General features: G+C 44.1%; 2 non-coding genes and 1 pseudogene across 2 annotated transcripts; all 3 read left to right on the forward strand.

The window, feature by feature from the left end:
- Positions 1-6,635: 6,635 nt before the first annotated feature.
- Positions 6,636-20,475, forward strand: LOC116367779 (nucleolar protein 58-like; annotated as a pseudogene).
- On the forward strand, positions 14,551-14,630 carry LOC116367781 (small nucleolar RNA SNORD11B). Its single transcript, XR_004208440.1, has one exon. It is a non-coding gene; the product is annotated as a small nucleolar RNA SNORD11B (small nucleolar RNA).
- Positions 15,829-15,912, forward strand: LOC116367780 (small nucleolar RNA SNORD11B). The gene has a single exon (XR_004208439.1). It is a non-coding gene; the product is annotated as a small nucleolar RNA SNORD11B (small nucleolar RNA).
- Positions 20,476-20,814: the final 339 nt, after the last annotated feature.

A 20,814-nucleotide genomic window follows, 5' to 3' on the forward strand; every position in this document is an offset into this window, starting at 1 on the left:
ACCATCCAGGGTGGTGATGCTAGTCGGGCATGCAGGTGCAGGCAGCGACCGGTTGAAAAGCATGCATTTGGTTTTACTAGCGTTTAAGAGCAGTTGGAGGCCACGGAAGGAGTGTTGTATGGCATTGAAGCTTGTTTGGAGGTTAGATAGCACAGTGTCCAAAGACGGGCCGAAAGTATATAGAATGGTGTCGTCTGCGTAGAGGTGGATCAGGGAATCGCCCGCAGCAAGAGCAACATCATTGATATACACAGAGAAAAGAGTCGGCCCGAGAATTGAACCCTGTGGCACCCCCATAGAGACTGCCAGAGGACCGGACAGCATGCCCTCCGATTTGACACACTGAACTCTGTCTGCAAAGTAATTGGTGAACCAGGCAAGGCAGTCATCCGAAAAACCGAGGCTACTGAGTCTGCCGATAAGAATATGGTGATTGACAGAGTCGAAAGCCTTGGCAAGGTCGATGAAGACGGCTGCACAGTACTGTCTTTTATCGATGGCGGTTATGATGTCGTTTAGTACCTTGAGTGTGGCTGAGGTGCACCCATGACCGGCTCGGAAACCAGATTGCACAGCGGAGAAGGTACGGTGGGATTCGAGATGGTCAGTGACCTGTTTGTTGACTTGGCTTTCGAAGACCTTAGATAGGCAGGGCAGGATGGATATAGGTCTGTAACAGTTTGGGTCCAGGGTGTCTCCCCCTTTGAAGAGGGGGATGACTGCGGCAGCTTTCCAATCCTTGGGGATCTCAGACGAGATGAAAGAGAGGTTGAACAGGCTGGTAATAGGGGTTGCGACAATGGTGGCAGATAGTTTCAGAAATAGAGGGTCCAGATTGTCAAGCCCAGCTGATTTGTACGGGTCCAGGTTTTGCAGCTCTTTCAGAACATCTGCTATCTGGATTTGGGTAAAGGAGAACCTGGAGAGGCTTGGGCGAGGAGCTGCGGGGGGGGCGGAGCTGTTGGCAGAGGTTGAAGTAGCCAGGCGGAAGGCATGGCCAGCCGTTGAGAAATGCTTATTGAAGTTTTCGATAATCATGGATTTATCAGTGGTGACCGTGTTACCTAGCCTCAGTGCAGTGGGCAGCTGGGAGGAGGTGCTCTTGTTCTCCATGGACTTCACATACCGTTTTACCCACTTTTTATTTTATTTCGCCTTTATTTAACCAGGTAGGCTAGTTGAGAACAAGTTCTCATTTGCAACTGCGACCTGGCCAAGATAAAGCATAGCAGTGTGAACAGACAACACAGAGTTACACATGGAGTAAACAATAAACAAGTCAATAACATAGAAAAAAAAGAATCTTTATACATTGTGTGCAAAAGGCATGAGGAGGTAGGCAATAAATAGGCCATAGGAGTGAATAATTACAATTTAGCAGATTAACACTGGAGTGATAAATGATCAGATGAACATGTACAGGTAGAGATATTGGTGTGCAAAAGAGCAGAAAAGTAAATAAAATAAAAACAGTATGGGGATGAGGTAGGTAGATTGGGTGGGCTATTTACCGATAGACTATGTACAGCTGCAGTGATCGGTTAGCTGCTCAGATAGCAGATGTTTAAAGTTGGTGAGGGAGATAAAAGTCTCCAACTTCAGAGATTTTTGCAATTCGTTCCAGTCGCAGGCAGCAGAGAACTGGAAGGAAAGGCGGCCAAATTAGGTTTTGGCTTTAGGGATGATCAGTGAGATACACCTGCTGGAGCGCGTGCTACGGGTGGGTGTTGCCATCGTGACCAGTGAACTGAGAAGGCAGAGCTTTACCTAGCATGGACTTGTAGATGACCTGGAGCCAGTGGGTCTGGCGACGAACATGTAGCGAGGGCCAGCCGACTAGAGCATACAGGTCGCAGTGGTGGGTGGTATAAGGTGCTTTAGTAACAAAACGGATGGCACTGTGATAAACTGCATCCAGTTTGCTGAGTAGAGTATTGGAAGCAATTTTGTAGATGACATCACCGAAGTCGAGGATCGGTAGGATAGTCAGTTTTACTAGGGTAAGTTTGGCGGCGTGAGTGAAGGAGGCTTTGTTGCGGAATAGAAAGCCGACTCTAGATTTGATTTTGGATTGGAGATGTTTGATATGAGTCTGGAAGGAGAGTTTACAGTCTAGCCAGACACCTAGGTACTTATAGATGTCCACATATTCTAGGTCGGAACCATCCAGGGTGGTGATGCTAGTCGGGCTTGCGGGTGCAGGCAGCGAACGGTTGAAAAGCATGCATTTGGTTTTACTAGCGTTTAAGAGCAGTTGGAGGCCACGGAAGGAGTGTTGTATGGCATTGAAGCTCGTTTGGAGGTTAGATAGCACAGTGTCCAAGGAAGGGCCGGAAGTATACAGAATGGTGTCGTCTGCGTAGAGGTGGATCAGGGAATCGCCCGCACGCAGCAAGAGCAACATCATTGATATATACAGAGAAAAGAGTCGGCCCGAGAATTGAACACTGTGGTACCCCCATAGAGACTGCCAGAGGACCGGACAGCATGCCCTCCGATTTGACACATTGAACTCTGTCTGCAAAGTAGTTGGTGAACCAGGCAAGGCAGTCATTAGAAAAACCGAGGCTACTGAGTCTGCCGATAAGAATACGGTGATTGACAGAGTCGAAAGCCTTGGCCAGGTCGATGAAGACGGCTGCACAGTACTGTCTTTTATCGATGGCGGTTATGATGTCGTTTAGTACCTTGAGTGTGGCTGAGGTGCACCCATGACCGGCTCGGAAACCAGATTGCACAGCGGAGAAGGTACGGTGGGATTCGAGATGGTCAGTGACCTGTTTGTTGACTTGGCTTTCGAAGACCTTAGATAGGCAGGGCAGGATGGATATAGGTCTGTAACAGTTTGGGTCCAGGGTGTCTCCCCCTTTGAAGAGGGGGATGACTGCGGCAGCTTTCCAATCCTTGGGGATCTCAGACGAGATGAAAGAGAGGTTGAACAGGCTGGTAATAGGGGTTGCGACAATGGTGGCAGATAGTTTCAGAAATAGAGGGTCCAGATTGTCAAGCCCAGCTGATTTGTACGGGTCCAGGTTTTGCAGCTCTTTCAGAACATCTGCTATCTGGATTTGGGTAAAGGAGAACCTGGAGAGGCTTGGGCGAGGAGCTGCGGGGGGGGCGGAGCTGTTGGCAGAGGTTGAAGTAGCCAGGCGGAAGGCATGGCCAGCCGTTGAGAAATGCTTATTGAAGTTTTCGATAATCATGGATTTATCAGTGGTGACCGTGTTACCTAGCCTCAGTGCAGTGGGCAGCTGGGAGGAGGTGCTCTTGTTCTCCATGGACTTCACATACCGTTTTACCCACTTTTTATTTTATTTCGCCTTTATTTAACCAGGTAGGCTAGTTGAGAACAAGTTCTCATTTGCAACTGCGACCTGGCCAAGATAAAGCATAGCAGTGTGAACAGACAACACAGAGTTACACATGGAGTAAACAATAAACAAGTCAATAACATAGAAAAAAAAGAATCTTTATACATTGTGTGCAAAAGGCATGAGGAGGTAGGCAATAAATAGGCCATAGGAGTGAATAATTACAATTTAGCAGATTAACACTGGAGTGATAAATGATCAGATGAACATGTACAGGTAGAGATATTGGTGTGCAAAAGAGCAGAAAAGTAAATAAAATAAAAACAGTATGGGGATGAGGTAGGTAGATTGGGTGGGCTATTTACCGATAGACTATGTACAGCTGCAGTGATCGGTTAGCTGCTCAGATAGCAGATGTTTAAAGTTGGTGAGGGAGATAAAAGTCTCCAACTTCAGAGATTTTTGCAATTCGTTCCAGTCGCAGGCAGCAGAGAACTGGAAGGAAAGGCGGCCAAATTAGGTTTTGGCTTTAGGGATGATCAGTGAGATACACCTGCTGGAGCGCGTGCTACGGGTGGGTGTTGCCATCGTGACCAGTGAACTGAGAAGGCAGAGCTTTACCTAGCATGGACTTGTAGATGACCTGGAGCCAGTGGGTCTGGCGACGAACATGTAGCGAGGGCCAGCCGACTAGAGCATACAGGTCGCAGTGGTGGGTGGTATAAGGTGCTTTAGTAACAAAACGGATGGCACTGTGATAAACTGCATCCAGTTTGCTGAGTAGAGTATTGGAAGCAATTTTGTAGATGACATCACCGAAGTCGAGGATCGGTAGGATAGTCAGTTTTACTAGGGTAAGTTTGGCGGCGTGAGTGAAGGAGGCTTTGTTGCGGAATAGAAAGCCGACTCTAGATTTGATTTTGGATTGGAGATGTTTGATATGAGTCTGGAAGGAGAGTTTACAGTCTAGCCAGACACCTAGGTACTTATAGATGTCCACATATTCTAGGTCGGAACCATCCAGGGTGGTGATGCTAGTCGGGCTTGCGGGTGCAGGCAGCGAACGGTTGAAAAGCATGCATTTGGTTTTACTAGCGTTTAAGAGCAGTTGGAGGCCACGGAAGGAGTGTTGTATGGCATTGAAGCTCGTTTGGAGGTTAGATAGCACAGTGTCCAAGGAAGGGCCGGAAGTATACAGAATGGTGTCGTCTGCGTAGAGGTGGATCAGGGAATCGCCCGCACGCAGCAAGAGCAACATCATTGATATATACAGAGAAAAGAGTCGGCCCGAGAATTGAACACTGTGGTACCCCCATAGAGACTGCCAGAGGACCGGACAGCATGCCCTCCGATTTGACACATTGAACTCTGTCTGCAAAGTAGTTGGTGAACCAGGCAAGGCAGTCATTAGAAAAACCGAGGCTACTGAGTCTGCCGATAAGAATACGGTGATTGACAGAGTCGAAAGCCTTGGCCAGGTCGATGAAGACGGCTGCACAGTACTGTCTTTTATCGATGGCGGTTATGACATCATTTAGTACCTTGAGCGTGGCTAAGGTGCACCCGTGACCGGCTCGGAAACCGGATTGCACAGCGGAGAAGGTACGGTGGGTTTCGAGATGGTCAGTGATCTGTTTGTTGACTTGGCTTTCGAAGACCTTAGATAGGCAGGGCAGGATGGATATAGGCAGGGCAGGATGGATATAGGTCTGTAACAGTTTGGGTCCAGGGTGTCTCCCCCTTTGAAGAAGGGGATGACCGTGGCAGCTTTCCAACCCTTGGGGATCTCAGATGATACAAAGGAGAGCTTGAACAGGCTGGTAATAGGGGTTGCGACAAAGGCGGCGGACAGTTTCAGAAATAGAGGGTCCAGATTGTAAAGCCCAGCTGATTTGTTTGGGTCCAGGTTTTGCAGCTCTTTCAGAACATCTGCTATCTAGATTTGGGTAAAGGAGAAGCTGGGGAGGCGTGGGCGAGTAGCTGCGGCGGGGAGGGGGGGGGGGGGCTGTTTTCCCGAGGTTGGAGTAGTCAGGAGGAAGGCATGGCCAGCCGTTGAGAAGTTTCATATGTAAATACTGTATTCTAGTCTTGGTTCATCCCATATAGCCCCAGTGTAGAGGTGTCATTATACCCATAAAACCTAACGGTCAAAGAGGGAAATGGTTCCAGTGGTATTTCCACCATTCATTTTTCCCATTGGGGATTTTAGAAACACTTCAAATAAGGTCTGTGTTTCTTGTACGCTTACCCTGGCATTACGTTTTCATAACCATCTAAGTCTCTCTCGGACAAGGTGATTTTTATCAATATATTAGTCTCAATTTACTCTCAGATTTGAAAATACAAATGATCATCAAAACAGACATCATGCAAAACTGCAAATGCCTGGAAGCTCCTGCATGTCATCTCTCGCTGACAACTTTGCTAACAGGTATTGTGTCAATTTAAAATTGTACAAGACAGTTCACAGAATGGTCCATTTAAAAAATGTGGCCAATTTATTATTTACTACATTTAGCTAACATTATATAGTTAATCCAGAGATTCTTACCTTCTGTATGTTCTGTATGATAGCCACATTAGCAGCTAATTAGCATTTCCTTTGGGGGGGGGGGCGACTACAGGCGAATATATTGATAAAAGTAATATTTTCCGAGAGAGATTTAGATGGTAATCAAAACGTCACACTAGGGTAAGCGTACATGAAACACAGCCCTGATTTTAAGTGTTTCAAAAATCCCCTATGGGAAAAATGAATGGTGGAAAAAACGATTGGAACCATTTCCATGTTTGACCGCTAGGTTTTATGGGTATTATGACTCATACTGTGGTACTTTATATAACTGCTGCTGTACACACCTTTTCTATTTATATACTGTCCATAATGTCTATATATATATATATATATATATATATATATTTACATTTCTGTCTAGGTAGCCTAGTGGTTAATGTTGGGCCAGTAACAGAAAGTTCCCGGTTTTGAATACCCAAGCCTCCAAGGTAAAAAAAAGTATGTGCCCTTGAGCAAGGCATTTAACCTTAATTTGCTCAAGGGGCTCCGTACTACCATAGCTGACCCTGTAAAACAACTAAATGGTGTGTGACAGTACATTTTTATATATACGTTTTTTATTTTGGATTAATTCCTGGCTTATTTTGGGGGGATTTGCGTGTATCCTTTTGTACTGCAAGGTTTTACTGTATGGAAGGAACATGCACTGTTGGCGCTAGGAACATAAGCGCGATAACAACTGCAAAATACGTGTACGCGGTTCGCGACCAAAATGTTCTCGTCGGATTTGTTTGTCTCCAAATAGTTCACTCTGCCACTTCTCGCGATGTTAGAGAGAGGACGTGCTTCCGGGTGAGGCACACAGATCACCGCGTGGAACACATTCCCGTTGGAACTGCGACTAGCGAAGGCTTTCTAGGAGATAAGTTTGTTTCGGGTTTAAACTTGGTGAAAAAGCGTCAGAGATGCTTGTTTTATTTGAAACCGCTGCTGGTTATGCAATATTTAAAGTGAGTATTTAGCTAAAGTTGTATTCTAAATTCTAATAATTTTAGATGGGTGCATGACAATTTTCAATCATTGAACCGGGTTCGCGGTGTAGCTAGCTAAATACGTTATTTTCCTGGAGTAGCTAGATATTGTATTAAAATACAAAGTATTTCAATGTCAAGACCTGTTTAACATTGTTTATAGTACACATGGCTTCTCTATTTAGGTCGTCGTGGTAGTTCTCGCATGCAAACCTTTTCCGCAACGAGGCCTTCTCATTCAACACGCTGCAGTTAAGCAACCACGTTGCATGTGGCAAGTTACCTAGATCTGCTGGATATACAGATACGTTGCTACCCTGGACTTGGCTTTTGTAATTATGCGACTATTTGAACCCGTTCTATTTTCGAAGTTTAAATAATTTATTTGTTGCCAATGTTTACCCAACATTTCAAATAGGCTTCTCTTCCAAGTTAGCATAACTGGTGCGTGGTACTTTGGAGGGACCGCGTGCTGGCTTTCTTGTCACACATTACTGACGGGTTTTAATGACAACACATGTAAACCGAGTTGAGTTAATGCAATTAATGTATGGTATGCCCGTGTACTTGATATAACTTTAAATCTTTTTTTGTTTCAGGTCCTCGATGAGTCAAAGCTCCAAGAGGTGGACAGTTTATGGAAGGAGTTCGAAACTCCGGAGAAGGCCAACAAAGTGTGAGTTATGGCCCCATGTCTGGAGAGAGGAGTGTTTAGATTCTCGAGGGGAATACGTTGTCAATGAACAGTAGTATTACACATTATCAGCATAAGGAACATGTTTCTGGAGTTGACAAATAACATGTCGCCACCATTTCTCCTTCCAGAGTGAAGTTGAAGCACTTTGAGAAATTCCAGGACACAACAGAGGCCTTGGCAGGTAGACAGAATACTTTCACCTCTCCTGTTGTTGCTCACTATAGTTTACCAGTTAGTGCACAAGGGCTGTCAGTCAAGGCTTCTGCATGCTTCAGCTAGGTGAACCAACAGCGTGTTCGCATACTCCCTTAATTAAAAGACCATTGCTTGAAAAAATGAGAAAAGCGGCAATAGTAGTGTTTGTCCAACTTGAGAAGCCATAGCCAGTATACACTTCCTCAAACTAGTCAGTAATAATTGAAGATGACCCAAGAAATATCATTCTCCCCTTTATTTTTATTTTTACCATTTTAAATCTACGTAAGCTGTTAGGTGCAGTATTTAGGAAGTTTGAAAATGTGCATGGAAAACAAGTATCGTTGAAGTGTGCACAAACATCTGGGGAAAACACCTGACCGAAGACCAAACAAACACGTTTCTGAAGATATGCACTAACTATCCCCAACTGTTTGGGATGGGAAGCATGCAGAAGTCTTTAGGTGTTGAGTCTATGAATAAATACATATTACTAATGTCCTGTGTCTAAATGTTGGAACTATAACAGTCGTTTGTATATGTAATGTATGTGGACACCCTGTCAAATTATTGGATTTGGCTATTTTAGCCACATCGGTTGCTGACAGGTTTATAAAATCGAGCACACGACCATGCAATCTCCATAGACAAACATTGCCGTCGGAGCAGCTCACAGATCACTGCACCTGAACATAGCCCATCTGTAAACAGCTACCTACCTCATCCCCATACTGTATTTATTTATCTTGCTCCTTTGCACCCCAGTATCTCTAATTGCACATTCATCTTCTGCACATCCACCATTCCAATGTTTAATCGCTATATTGTAATTGCTTTGCCACCATGGCCCATTTATTGCCGTACCTCCCTTATCTTACCCCATTGCACTCACTGTATATATACTTTTTCTATTGACTGTTTTGTTTATTCCATGTGTAACTGTTGTGTCAAATTGCTATTCTTTATCTTGGCCAGGTCACAGTTGCACATGAGAACTTGTTCTCAACTGGCCACCTGGTTTAATAGAAGTGGAATATATACATGTTTTATATTGGCAATAGAATGGCCTTACTGAAGAGCTCAGTAACTTCCAATGTGGCACCGTCATAGGATGCCACCATTCCAACAAGCCATTCCTAAGCGCTGTTATTGTGAAGTGGAAACGTCTAGGAGCAACAACGGCTCAGCCGCAAGGTGGTAGACCACACAAGCTCACAGAACTAGACTCCCGAGTGCTGTAGCGTGTACACGTCTCGCCTGTCCTCATGTTGTAACCGTATCTCTCCTCTGTCCAGCGGCCACGGCCATGACGGAAGGGAAGATGGGGAAGAGTCTGAAGAAGGTCCTAAAGAAAGTGGTGGCTAAAGAAGCTCATGAACAGCTGGCCATCAGCGACGCTAAGCTGGGGGGCGTCATCAAGGAGAAGTTGAACCTGAGCTGTGTCCACAGCCCTGCGGTGGCAGAGCTGATGAGAGGCATCAGGACACAGATGGAGTCCCTGATCACTGGGCTGCCCCCCCGGGAGATCAGCGCCATGTCTCTGGGACTGGCTCACAGGTAGGGTGAAAAAGACAACGCTTGGTGTTTTGGATTTATTAGGATCTCATTAAATGACGCCAACTAGTCTTATAACAAAAGACATTACAAACACTTTATAATTTACTCACATCAATATGTAGTGTGTGTGTTGCCGATGATTATATCATGCTGTCTGAAACCTCGTGTGGATTTCCTCAGCATTCGTCACTACCCCTGAGGCAGCACCTCCCTCTGTCGTATTCATAGAAGACCTGAAAGGCTGCAATGGCAGATCCTGACCTGTTTCTGTTTCCTCAGTTTGTCCCGCTACAAGCTGAAGTTCAGCCCTGACAAAGTGGATACCATGATCGTTCAAGCTATCTGTAAGTACCTCCTCTTAGACCAGGGCATCTTTGATGGGGGTGGGGGCCACAACAACCTCACACATCTCACATTACCCCCCCACCTTGCAAGCAAAACATTTTAGCGGCCCCCTCACGTGACAGTGAAGAGAATTTAACTTTTAGCGTTCATTTCCTACAATTCTGCTATAGACTAGGCACATTAGTGCAGTTTTTAAGATGACTGATCAATGGGCCCTGGTCGGTAATTCGACTACTGTGATTGCTAAGTTAGTCGAGCGGTTAACTTATCAATAACACAGTAAAATGCTGACAGGCCAATGACGTGACTGCTGATGCACAACCACGTGTGAAAATGTCACCTTGTCCATTCTGTTATTCTAATTCTCAGCCGTAAGTTGAGACTCTGACTGAGTTCTCTCCCCAGTACAGGGATGTGTGTCCGCGAGCCTACAGGACGTGGGCCAGTGGAAGCCTGTTGCTCATCCCTGTCTTACTCTGTCCATGTAAAGGGACTGTAGCTCAGTAACAGCTGTGACTCATCCCTGTCTTACTCTGTCCATGTAAAGGGACTGTAGCTCAGTAACAGGTGTGACTCATCCCTGCCTTACTCTGTCCATGTAAAGGGACTGTATCTCAGTAACAGGTGTGACTGATCCCTGTCTTACTCTGTCCATGTAAAGGGACTGTAGCTCAGTAACAGGTGTGACTAGTATTATGGTCTGTAGACAGGAGTAACTAGTATTATGGTCTGTAGACAGGTGTGACTAGTATTATGGTCTGTAGACAGGTGTGACTAGTATTATGGTCTGTAGACAGGTGTGACTAGTATTATGGTCTGTAGACAGGTGTGACTAGTATTATGGTCTGTAGACAGGTGTGACTAGTATTATGGTCTGTAGACAGGTGTGACTAGTATTATGGTCTGTAGACAGGTGTGACTAGTATTATGGTCTGTAGACAGGTGTGACTAGTATTATGGTCTGTAGACAGGAGTGACTAGTATTATGGGCTGTAGACAGGAGTGACTAGTATTATGGGCTGTAGACAGGAGTGACTAGTATTATGGGCTGTAGACAGGAGTGACTAGCATTATGGGCTGTAGACAGGTGTGACTACTATTATGGTCTGTAGCTCAGTAACAGGTGTGACTAGTATTATGGTCTGTAGACAGGTGTGACTAGTATTATGGTCTGTAGACAGGAGTAACTAGTATTATGGTCTGTAGACAGGTGTGACTAGTATTATGGGCTGTAGACAGGTGTGACTAGTATTATGGTCTGTAGACAGGTGGGACAATAATGGTCTGTAGCTCAGTAACAGGAGTAACTAGTATTATGGTCTGTAGCTCAGTAACAGGTGTGACTAGTATTATGGTCTGTAGACAGGAGTGACTAGTATTATGGGCTGTAGACAGGAGTGACTAGTATTATGGGCTGTAGACAGGAGTGACTAGCATTATGGGCTGTAGACAGGTGTGACTACTATTATGGTCTGTAGCTCAGTAACAGGTGTGACTAGTATTATGGTCTGTAGCTCAGTAACAGGTGAGACTAGTATTATGGTCTGTAGACAGGAGTGACTAGTATTATGGTCTGTAGATAGGAGTGACTAGTATTGTGGTCTGTAGATAGGAGTGACTAGTATTGTGGTCTGTAGACAGGTGTGACTAGTATTATGGTCTGTAGCTCAGTAACAGGTATAACTAGTATTATGGTCTGTAGCTCAGTAACAGGTGTAACTAGTATTATGGTCTGTAGCTCAGTAACAGGTGTAACTAGTATTATGGTCTGTAGACAGGTGTGACTGGTATTATGGGCTGTAGACAGGAGTAACTAGCATTACGGTCTGTAGACAGGTGTGACTACTATTATGGTCTGTAGCTCAGTAACAGGAGTAACTAGTATTATGGTCTGTAGCTCAGTAACAGGTGTGACTAGTATTATGGTCTGTAGACATGAGTAACTAGCATTATGGTCTGTAGCTCAGTAACAGGTGTGACTAGTATTATGGTCTGTAGACAGGAGTAACTAGTATTATGGTCTGTAGACAGGAGTAACTAGTATTATGGTCTGTAGACAGGAGTAACTACTATTATGGTCTGTAGACAGGAGTAACTAGTATTATGGGCTGTAGACAGGAGTAACTAGTATTATGGGCTGTAGCTCAGTAACAGGTGTAACTAGTATTATGGTCTGTAGACAGGTGTGACTAGTATTATGGTCTGTAGACAGGTGTGACTAGTATTATGGTCTGTAGACAGGAGTGACTAGTATTATGGTCTGTAGCTCAGTAACAGGTGTAACTAGTCTTATGGTCTGTAGCTCAGTAACAGGTGTGACTAGTATTATGGTCTGTAGACAGGAGTAACTAGTATTATGGTCTGTAGCTCAGTAACAGGTGTGACTAGTATTATGGTCTGTAGCTCAGTAACAGGTGTAACTAGTATTATGGTCTGTAGACAGGAGTGACTAGTATTATGGTCTGTAGCTTAGTAACAGGTGTAACTAGTCTTATGGTCTGTAGCTCAGTAACAGGTGTGACTAGTATTATGGTCTGTAGACAGGAGTAACTAGTATTATGGTCTGTAGCTCAGTAACAGGTGTGACTAGTATTATGGTCTGTAGCTCAGTAACAGGTGTGACTAGTATTATGGTCTAGCTCAGTAACAGGTGTGACTAGTATTATGGTCTGTAGCTCAGTAACAGGTGTGACTAGTATTATGGTCTGTAGACAGGAGTGACTAGTATTATGGTCTGTAGCTCAGTAACAGGTGTAACTAGTCTTATGGTCTGTAGCTCAGTAACAGGTGTGACTAGTATTATGGTCTGTAGACAGGAGTAACTAGTATTATGGTCTGTAGCTCAGTAACAGGTGTGACTAGTATTATGGTCTGTAGCTCAGTAACAGGTGTAACTAGTATTATGGTCTGTAGACAGGAGTGACCAGTATTATGGTCTGTAGCTTAGTAACAGGTGTAACTAGTCTTATGGTCTGTAGCTCAGTAACAGGTGTGACTAGTATTATGGTCTGTAGACAGGAGTAACTAGTATTATGGTCTGTAGCTCAGTAACAGGTGTGACTAGTATTATGGTCTAGCTCAGTAACAGGTGTGACTAGTATTATGGTCTGTAGCTCAGTAACAGGTGTGACTAGTATTATGGTCTGTAGACAGGTGTGACTAGTATTATGGTCTGTAGACAGGTGTGACTAGTATTATGGTCTGTAGACAGGAGTAACTAGTATTATGGGCTGTAGCTCAGTAACAGGTGAGACTAGTATTATGGGCTGTAGACAGGAGTAACTAGTATTATGGTCTGTAGACAGGTGTGACTAGTATTATGGGCTGTAGACAGGAGTGACTAGTATTATGGGCTGTAGATAGGAGTGACTAGTATTATGGTCTGTAGATAGGAGTGACTAGTATTATGGTCTGTAGATAGGAGTGACTAGTATTATGGTCTGTAGATAGGAGTGACTAGTATTATGGTCTGTAGACAGGAGTGACTCGTATTATGGTCTGTAGACAGGAGTGACTCGTATTATGGTCTGTAGACAGGAGTGACTAGTATTATGGTCTGTAGACAGGAGTGACTAGTATTATGGTCTGTAGACAGGAGTGACTAGTATTATGGTCTGTAGACAGGAGTGACTAGTATTATGGTCTGTAGACAGGAGTGACTAGTATTATGGTCTGTAGACAGGAGTGACTAGTATTATGGTCTGTAGACAGGAGTGACTAGTATTATGGTCTGTAGACAGGAGTGACTAGTATTATGGTCTGTAGACAGGAGTGACTAGTATTATGGTCTGTAGACAGGAGTGACTAGTATTATGGTCTGTAGACAGGAGTGACTAGTATTATGGGCTGTAGACAGGAGTGATTAGTATTATGGGCTGTAGACAGGAGTGACTAGTATTATGGGCTGTAGACAGGAGTGACTAGTATTATGGGCTGTAGACAGGAGTGACTAGTATTATGGGCTGTAGACAGGTGTGACTAGTATTATGGGCTGTAGACAGGAGTGACTAGTATTATGGGCTGCAGCTCAGTAACAGGTGTGACTAGTATTATGGTCTGTAGACAGGAGTAACTAGTATTATGGTCTGTAGACAGGAGTAACTAGTATTATGGTCTGTAGCTCAGTAACAGGTGTAACTAGTATTATGGTCTGTAGCTCAGTAACAGGTGTAACTAGTATTATGGTCTGTAGCTCAGTAACAGGTGTGACTAGTATTATGGTCTGTAGCTCAGTAACAGGTGTAACTAGTCTTATGGGATGTAGCTCAGTAACAGGTGTAACTAGTATTATGGGCTGTAGCTCAGTAACAGGTGTAACTAGTATTATGGGCTGTAGCTCAGTAACAGGTGTAACTAGTATTATGGGCTGTAGACAGGTGTAACTAGTATTATGGGCTGTAGCTCAGTAACAGGTGTAACTGGTGTTTTGATCTGTGCAGCTCTGCTGGATGACCTGGACAAGGAGCTCAACAACTACATCATGCGCTGTAGGGAGTGGTACGGCTGGCACTTCCCTGAGGTGGGGAAGATCATCACTGACAACCTGGCCTACTGCAAGAGTGTTCGGAAGATAGGCGCTCGTACCAACGTGGCAACCACCGACCTGTCTGAGCATCTCCCCGAGGAGGTGGAGGCAGAGGTCAAACTGGCTGCAGAGATCTCCATGGGAACGGAGGTGTCAGAGGAGGACATCGGCAACATCATGCACCTGTGTGACCAGGTGATAGAGATTACAGAGTACCGCACCCAACTGTACGACTATCTGAAGAACAGGATGATGGCTATCGCTCCCAACCTGACTGTCATGGTGGGGGAACTGGTAGGGGCACGGCTCATCTCACACGCTGGTGAGTCATGATCTAACGGCCAATCACACAGCAGGAATCATTCACAACACAAAACAAGCGGTGATTAATATGACTATATGTCACAATCCTGATACCTGATGCTTTTCAGTCACTACCTCATCTGAGCTTGAATTAAAACCTTTTACCTGGACACCTGTAGTAGGCAGCTGGAAACGCCCAAACTGCTCCTAAATGCTCTGGTTCTCTCTGACAGGGTCCCTGTTGAACCTGGCCAAGCACCCGGCCTCCACAGTCCAGATCCTGGGAGCAGAGAAGGCCCTGTTCAGAGCCCTGAAGACTCGCAGAGACACGCCCAAATATGGTCTCATCTACCACGCCTCTCTGGTGGGACAGACCTCGGCCAAGAACAAGGGCAAGGTGAGGCTTTTGTTCCAGCCATCACTAGAAGTAGAATGTCTCTCCACACTACAGTACTGTTGTCGTGTTCCAGGTGTGATCTAGTTCTAATCAGAATGTCTCTCCACACTACAGTACTGCTGTCATGTTCCAGGTGTGATCTAGTTCTAATCAGAATGTCTCTCCACACTATAGTACTGTTGTCGTGTTCCAGGTGTGATCTAGTTCTAATCAGAATGTCTCTCCACACTACAGTACTGTTGTCGTGTTCCAGGTGTGATCTAGTTCTAATCAGAATGTCTCTCCACACTACAGTACTGTTGTCGTGTTCCAGGTGTGATCTAGTTCTAATCAGAATGTCTCTCCACACTACAGTACTGTTGTCGTGTTCCAGGTGTGATCTAGTTCTAATCAGAATGTCTCTCCACACTACAGTACTGTTGTCGTGTTCCAGGTGTGATCTAGTTCTAATCAGAATGTCTCTCCGCACTACAGTACTGCTGTCGTGTTCCAGGTGTGATCTAGTTCTAATCAGAATGTCTCTCCACATTACAGCACTGTTGTCGTGTTCCAGGTGTGATCTAGTTCTAATCAGAATGTCTCTCCACACTACAGCACTGTTGTCGTGTTCCAGGTGTGATCTAGTTCTAATCAGAATGTCTCCACACTACAGTACTGCTGTCATGTTCCAGGTGTGATCTAGTTCTAATCAGAATGTCTCTCCACACTACAGTACTGCTGTCATGTTCTAGTCAAGCTTCTTTCTCTCCTCTCAGATCTCCAGGATGCTGGCAGCCAAAGCATCTCTGGCGATCCGCTACGATGCCCTGGGAGAGGACACAAACGCTGAGATGGGAGTTGAGAACCGTGCCAAGCTGGAGGCCAGACTACGCCACCTAGAGGAGAAGGGAGTAAGTAGCTCTCTCTCTCTGCCCCTTACTGCTAGAGGCCCAAACAACCAGCCCACATGAGATGCCAAGCAGTGATGATGATGACTAATGTCAACAGTCCTGAAACTACCTGATGCTTTTCAGTCACTACCTCATCTGAGCTTGCATTAATAACCTCACTGGTGTACGTTGGACGCTAGCGTCCCACCTGGCCAACATCCAGGGAAATTGCAGAGCGCCAAATTCAAAAACAGAAATACTCATTATTTAAAAAATCTGAAAACATACAAGTGTTATACATAGTTTTAAATATGAACTTCTTGTGAATCCAACCACTGTCAGATTTCAAAAAGTCTTTAGGGGTCGAAAGCATACCAATGTGATTATTTGAGAACATCGCCCAGCAGACAAACCATTACAAAACGGTAACCAGCCAAGCAGAGTTACACAAGTCAGAAATAGAGAGAAAATGAATCCCTTACCTTTGATCTTCATATGGTTTCACTAAGACTTTCATTTATTCAATAAATGTTCCTTTTGTTCGATAGTCTCTATATCCAAAAACCTCTTTGTTTTCTTCAGTAATCCACGGCTCAAACAGTTACAACAGGCAGACAAAATATCCAAATTGTATCCGTCAAGTTCATAGAAACATGTCAAACGATGTTTTATATTCAATCCTCAGGTTGTTTTTAGCCTAAATAATCAATAATATTTCAACCGGTCAATAACGTTGTCAATATAAAAGGTAAACAAGAAAGGCAGGCTCTCGGGATTGAGCATGAAAAAGCTCTGACACTGTAGGGTCCAGTCATTCAGACTGCTCTTACTCCTGCATTTTTCAGAATAACAAACCTGAAACCATTTCTAAATTCTGCTGACATCTCGTGGAAGGCATAGGAACTGCATAGCAACTGAGTCATAAGTCAACGGATACTGTGATGGCATTGTATAGAGAACTAGAACAAACAAATGTACTTCCTGGATGGATTTTTCTCAGGTTTCCGCCTGCCAAATCAGTTCTGCTATACTCAGACATTATTTGAACCACTGTGGAAACTTTTGAGGGTTTTCTATCCAAATCTATGCATATCCTAGCTTCTGGGACTGAGTAGCAGGCAGTTTAGTTTTGGAACGCTACGCGTTTCATCCAAAATTCCCGAATGTTGCCCCCTACCCTAGTGAAGTTAAACAGTGATATCCTGCTTGTCCCCTACTCATCTACTCTACCGGTCCCCTAATATTGTGCTGACCCTGGTTTATCCCTTCAGATCAGAAGAATCAGTGGAACAGGCAAAGCCATGGCGAAGTCTGACAAATACCAACACAGGAGGTGAGTTACACCTGGAGACTACTGTATTGGGTAAATAACCTTCTGTCGCGTCTCTCTGGTAACTGGCCGACTGTCGCGTCTCTCTGGTAGCTGGCCGACTGTCGCGTCTCTCTGGTAGCTGGCCGACTGTCGCGTCTCTCTGGTAGCTGGCCGACTGTCGCGTCTCTCTGGTAGCTGGCCGACTGTCGCGTCTCTCTGGTAGCTGGCCGACTGTCGCGTCTCTCTGGTAGCTGGCCGACTGTCGCGTCTCTCTGGTAGCTGGCCGACTGTCGCATCTCTCTGGTAGCTGGCCGACTGTCGCGTCTCTCTGGTAGCTGGCCGACTGTCGCGTCTCTCTGGTAGCTGGCCGACTGTCGCGTCTCTCTGGTAGCTGGCCGACTGTCGCGTCTCTCTGGTAGCTGGCCGACTGTCGCGTCTCTCTGGTAAAGTCTTTGTCATGTCTTTGGCATAATTAAAACTGATGACTTATTTATCAAATAACTCTCTAATTATTATGTGATTAATCATGTAACTGTAATTAACTAGGAAAATATTCCGATTACAACGTTATAATTTTCCTAATATAACTTTCAGAGATATAATATCTGATCTCAGTCTTCTGATTAATGAATTATTTACCTCACATTAGTCTCATTCCAAACGTCATAAATTGTTGGTTATCTGCACGAACCCAGTCTTCACTGAGTCATCCATACATCAATTGTCTTAAAATAATTGATTTACTAAGTAATTCACAGAAATGCATCACACAAACAAAATAGATATATTTCCAAAGAAATGATACAGGGTATGTGCCCTAGTGGGCTAAGTGGTTTTCCACTTTAATTTTGAGTGTGACTCCAAATCCAGACCTCCATGGTTTGATAAATTTTATTTCCATTGATAATTTGTGTGATTTGTCAGCACATTCAACTATGTAAAGAAACAAGTATTTAATAAGAATATTTCATTCAGATCTAGGATGTGTTATTTTAGTGTTCCCTTTATTTTTTTGAGCAGTATATTTACAAAGAAAGGAGGATGTGCCCTAATGGCGGCTTGTTAGACAGTGATAATTATAACAATTTAAATGCTAATCCTTCGCATATGAACGCTCATTTGGGAACTATTGCAATCAATATATATTTACGCTCAGTGTCGTCGGTATCTCTGTTGAAACGTTTTTTTCTGTTTACGACCTCCCTGACCACAGCAGCCTGGTTTTAGGAGACAGCGGGGGATGGTGCTCGCTGTACCCAAAGAGGGTCATGACAACCGATAGTTGAAGCATTGTATCAACTTGGTCTGGGGGGGGAGGCCCTATGCTCGCAACTTAATTCTGGGGGGGGGGCATGCTTGAAATATTTAATAAAATATACTGGGCCCTGTTTCCCCCGCCAGTGAGCTCGGGACAGACATCTGTATGTAGGCTATTTGATCAAGAGATAGGAAGTAATCAGGTAGCCCTATTTTATGACGTTTCCATTGGATCCGAGCATGACACGAGTGGTCAAAAAGGAGAGAGCTGGGAATATTTTTCAAATACATTGAGGAACTTTTGTAATTTTCAATGGATGGGAAAATGGTATGTTTGCTTGCTGTTTTGAGGTGACAAAGCATTACTTTGAGAAGCTCCACAGGTCATTAGTAGTGGTGCGTTAAGCCCATCAGAAATACTATCAGATGGGCACATTTTTAAGCCTACATTCGCGCGCAGGCTAGTCAGCATATAGGTCTACTTCTATGCGTTTGCGTTCTTACTCAACATTGACAGGAGCGCTGCCAAACAAAATAAGGACTAAATTAACTGGTAAATGGAATGCTATAAACACAGTTTCTCTCACAAGTGTAGCATAGGTTGTGCACTCTGCAAACAATGTGTCCACTCCAACAATGAGTGCTGAAAGACTAAACTGAAATTACCATAACCAAACAAGCATTGTAGATTGTAAATGATAGGAATGAAGGGTAAATGTAGTACTGGTGATATATGTAATGGGGAATTGATATACACTAACAATCAAGCGCAAACAATTCACTGAGATGGTCGTGAATCAGAAAGGTGTCTCATGTGCCATAAATTGACTTGCTACTGCTCGACTAAAACATCTTGGTCGACCAACAGCCTTTAAACCAATCAATCGACCGTCGGCTAATTACCAACTGTGCTGTTAACTAACGTTCTGTCATGTCTACGTAGTGACGTGAAGGTGTACGACCCCTCCGGAGACTCCACCCTCCCCTCTGTTTCCAAGAAGAGGAAGTTTGAGGAGGTCGAGGAGGAAGAGGTGGCCACACCGGTGACAGTCAAAACCAAGAAACCCAAGAAAGAACCTGTGGAAGGTCAGTTGAGTAACTCTTAGCCATAATCCTGTTATATAACACAACCCATAATATACCATCCATCCTGTTCTATAACACAACCCATAATACACCATCCATCCTGTTCTATAACACAACCCATAATATACCATCCATCCTGTTATATAATATACCATCCATCCTGTTCTATAACACAACCCATAATATACCATCCATCCTGTTATATAATACACCATCCATCCTGTTATATAATACACCATCCATCCTGTTATATAATATACCATCCATCCTGTTATATAACACAACCCATAATATACCATCCATCCTGTTGTATAACACAACCCATAATACACCATCCATCCTGTTATATAACAACCCATAATACACCATCCATCCTGTTATATAATACACCATCCATCCTGTTATATAATACACCATCCATCCTGTTATATAATATACCATCCATCCTGTTATATAACACAACCCATAATATACCATCCATCCTGTTGTATAACACAACCCATAATACACCATCCATCCTGTTATATAACAACCCATAATACACCATCCATCCTGTTCTATAACACAACCCATAATATACCAGCCATCCTGTTATATAACAACCCATAATATACCATCCATCCTGTTATATAACAACCCATAATATACCATCCATCCTGTTATAGAACACAACCCATAATACACCATCCATCCTGTTCTATAACATGAGACCGGTTCTCAGCCGTCTTAAGTGCTATTGTCTCACGGTGCTTTCTGTTTTCATTCAGAACCAGAGGCTTCAACGGCAGCAGAAGAACTCCCAAGAAGAAGAAAAAGAAGTCCAAGAAAGCAGAGGAGGAGGCGATGGACGTAAAGGAAGAGGAAGAGGAGGCGACCGTCTCTCCCACAGAGGAAGTACGTAGCTGATGGGGACATGCCTCCAGAATATATATATTCCTGCTCATCTAAGCCATTCTGACTGAACGAACAATACTATTTGTTATTTCTTGTGACTTCCAGTCGTCAAAGAAGAAGAAGAAGAAGAAAAAGGTGAAGGAGGAAGAGGGAGATTAATCTGGTTGGGGAGAAACTGTAGTATATTTAGGACTTTTAGTTGTCGTTGTATCTACCAGGACCAGACTGACTCGTGTATCAGCCTGACTGTTTAAAGACTAGAGAACTGGAGACGGAGGTAATTTCAGAATGACCAGCAGCTGATCTGTTATGAGACTTGATGATGGTGTGTAAATCCTCCTGTGGATTTGAGTTTAAGATGAACCTTTAGTTTACTGTAACCTCTTATTACTAATCAACTAAAGACCCAATAGACTGTCTACAATATCAATGTCCATGTTAAAACACTTCATTCCTCCACTGGTTTAACGATGTACCTTTTTTTAAAGATGGGTTTTTCTGCTGTCTTTGTCCATAAGTG

This window comes from Oncorhynchus kisutch, unplaced genomic scaffold (assembly GCF_002021735.2).
Source record: "Oncorhynchus kisutch isolate 150728-3 unplaced genomic scaffold, Okis_V2 scaffold1731, whole genome shotgun sequence".
NCBI lineage: Eukaryota > Metazoa > Chordata > Actinopteri > Salmoniformes > Salmonidae > Oncorhynchus > Oncorhynchus kisutch.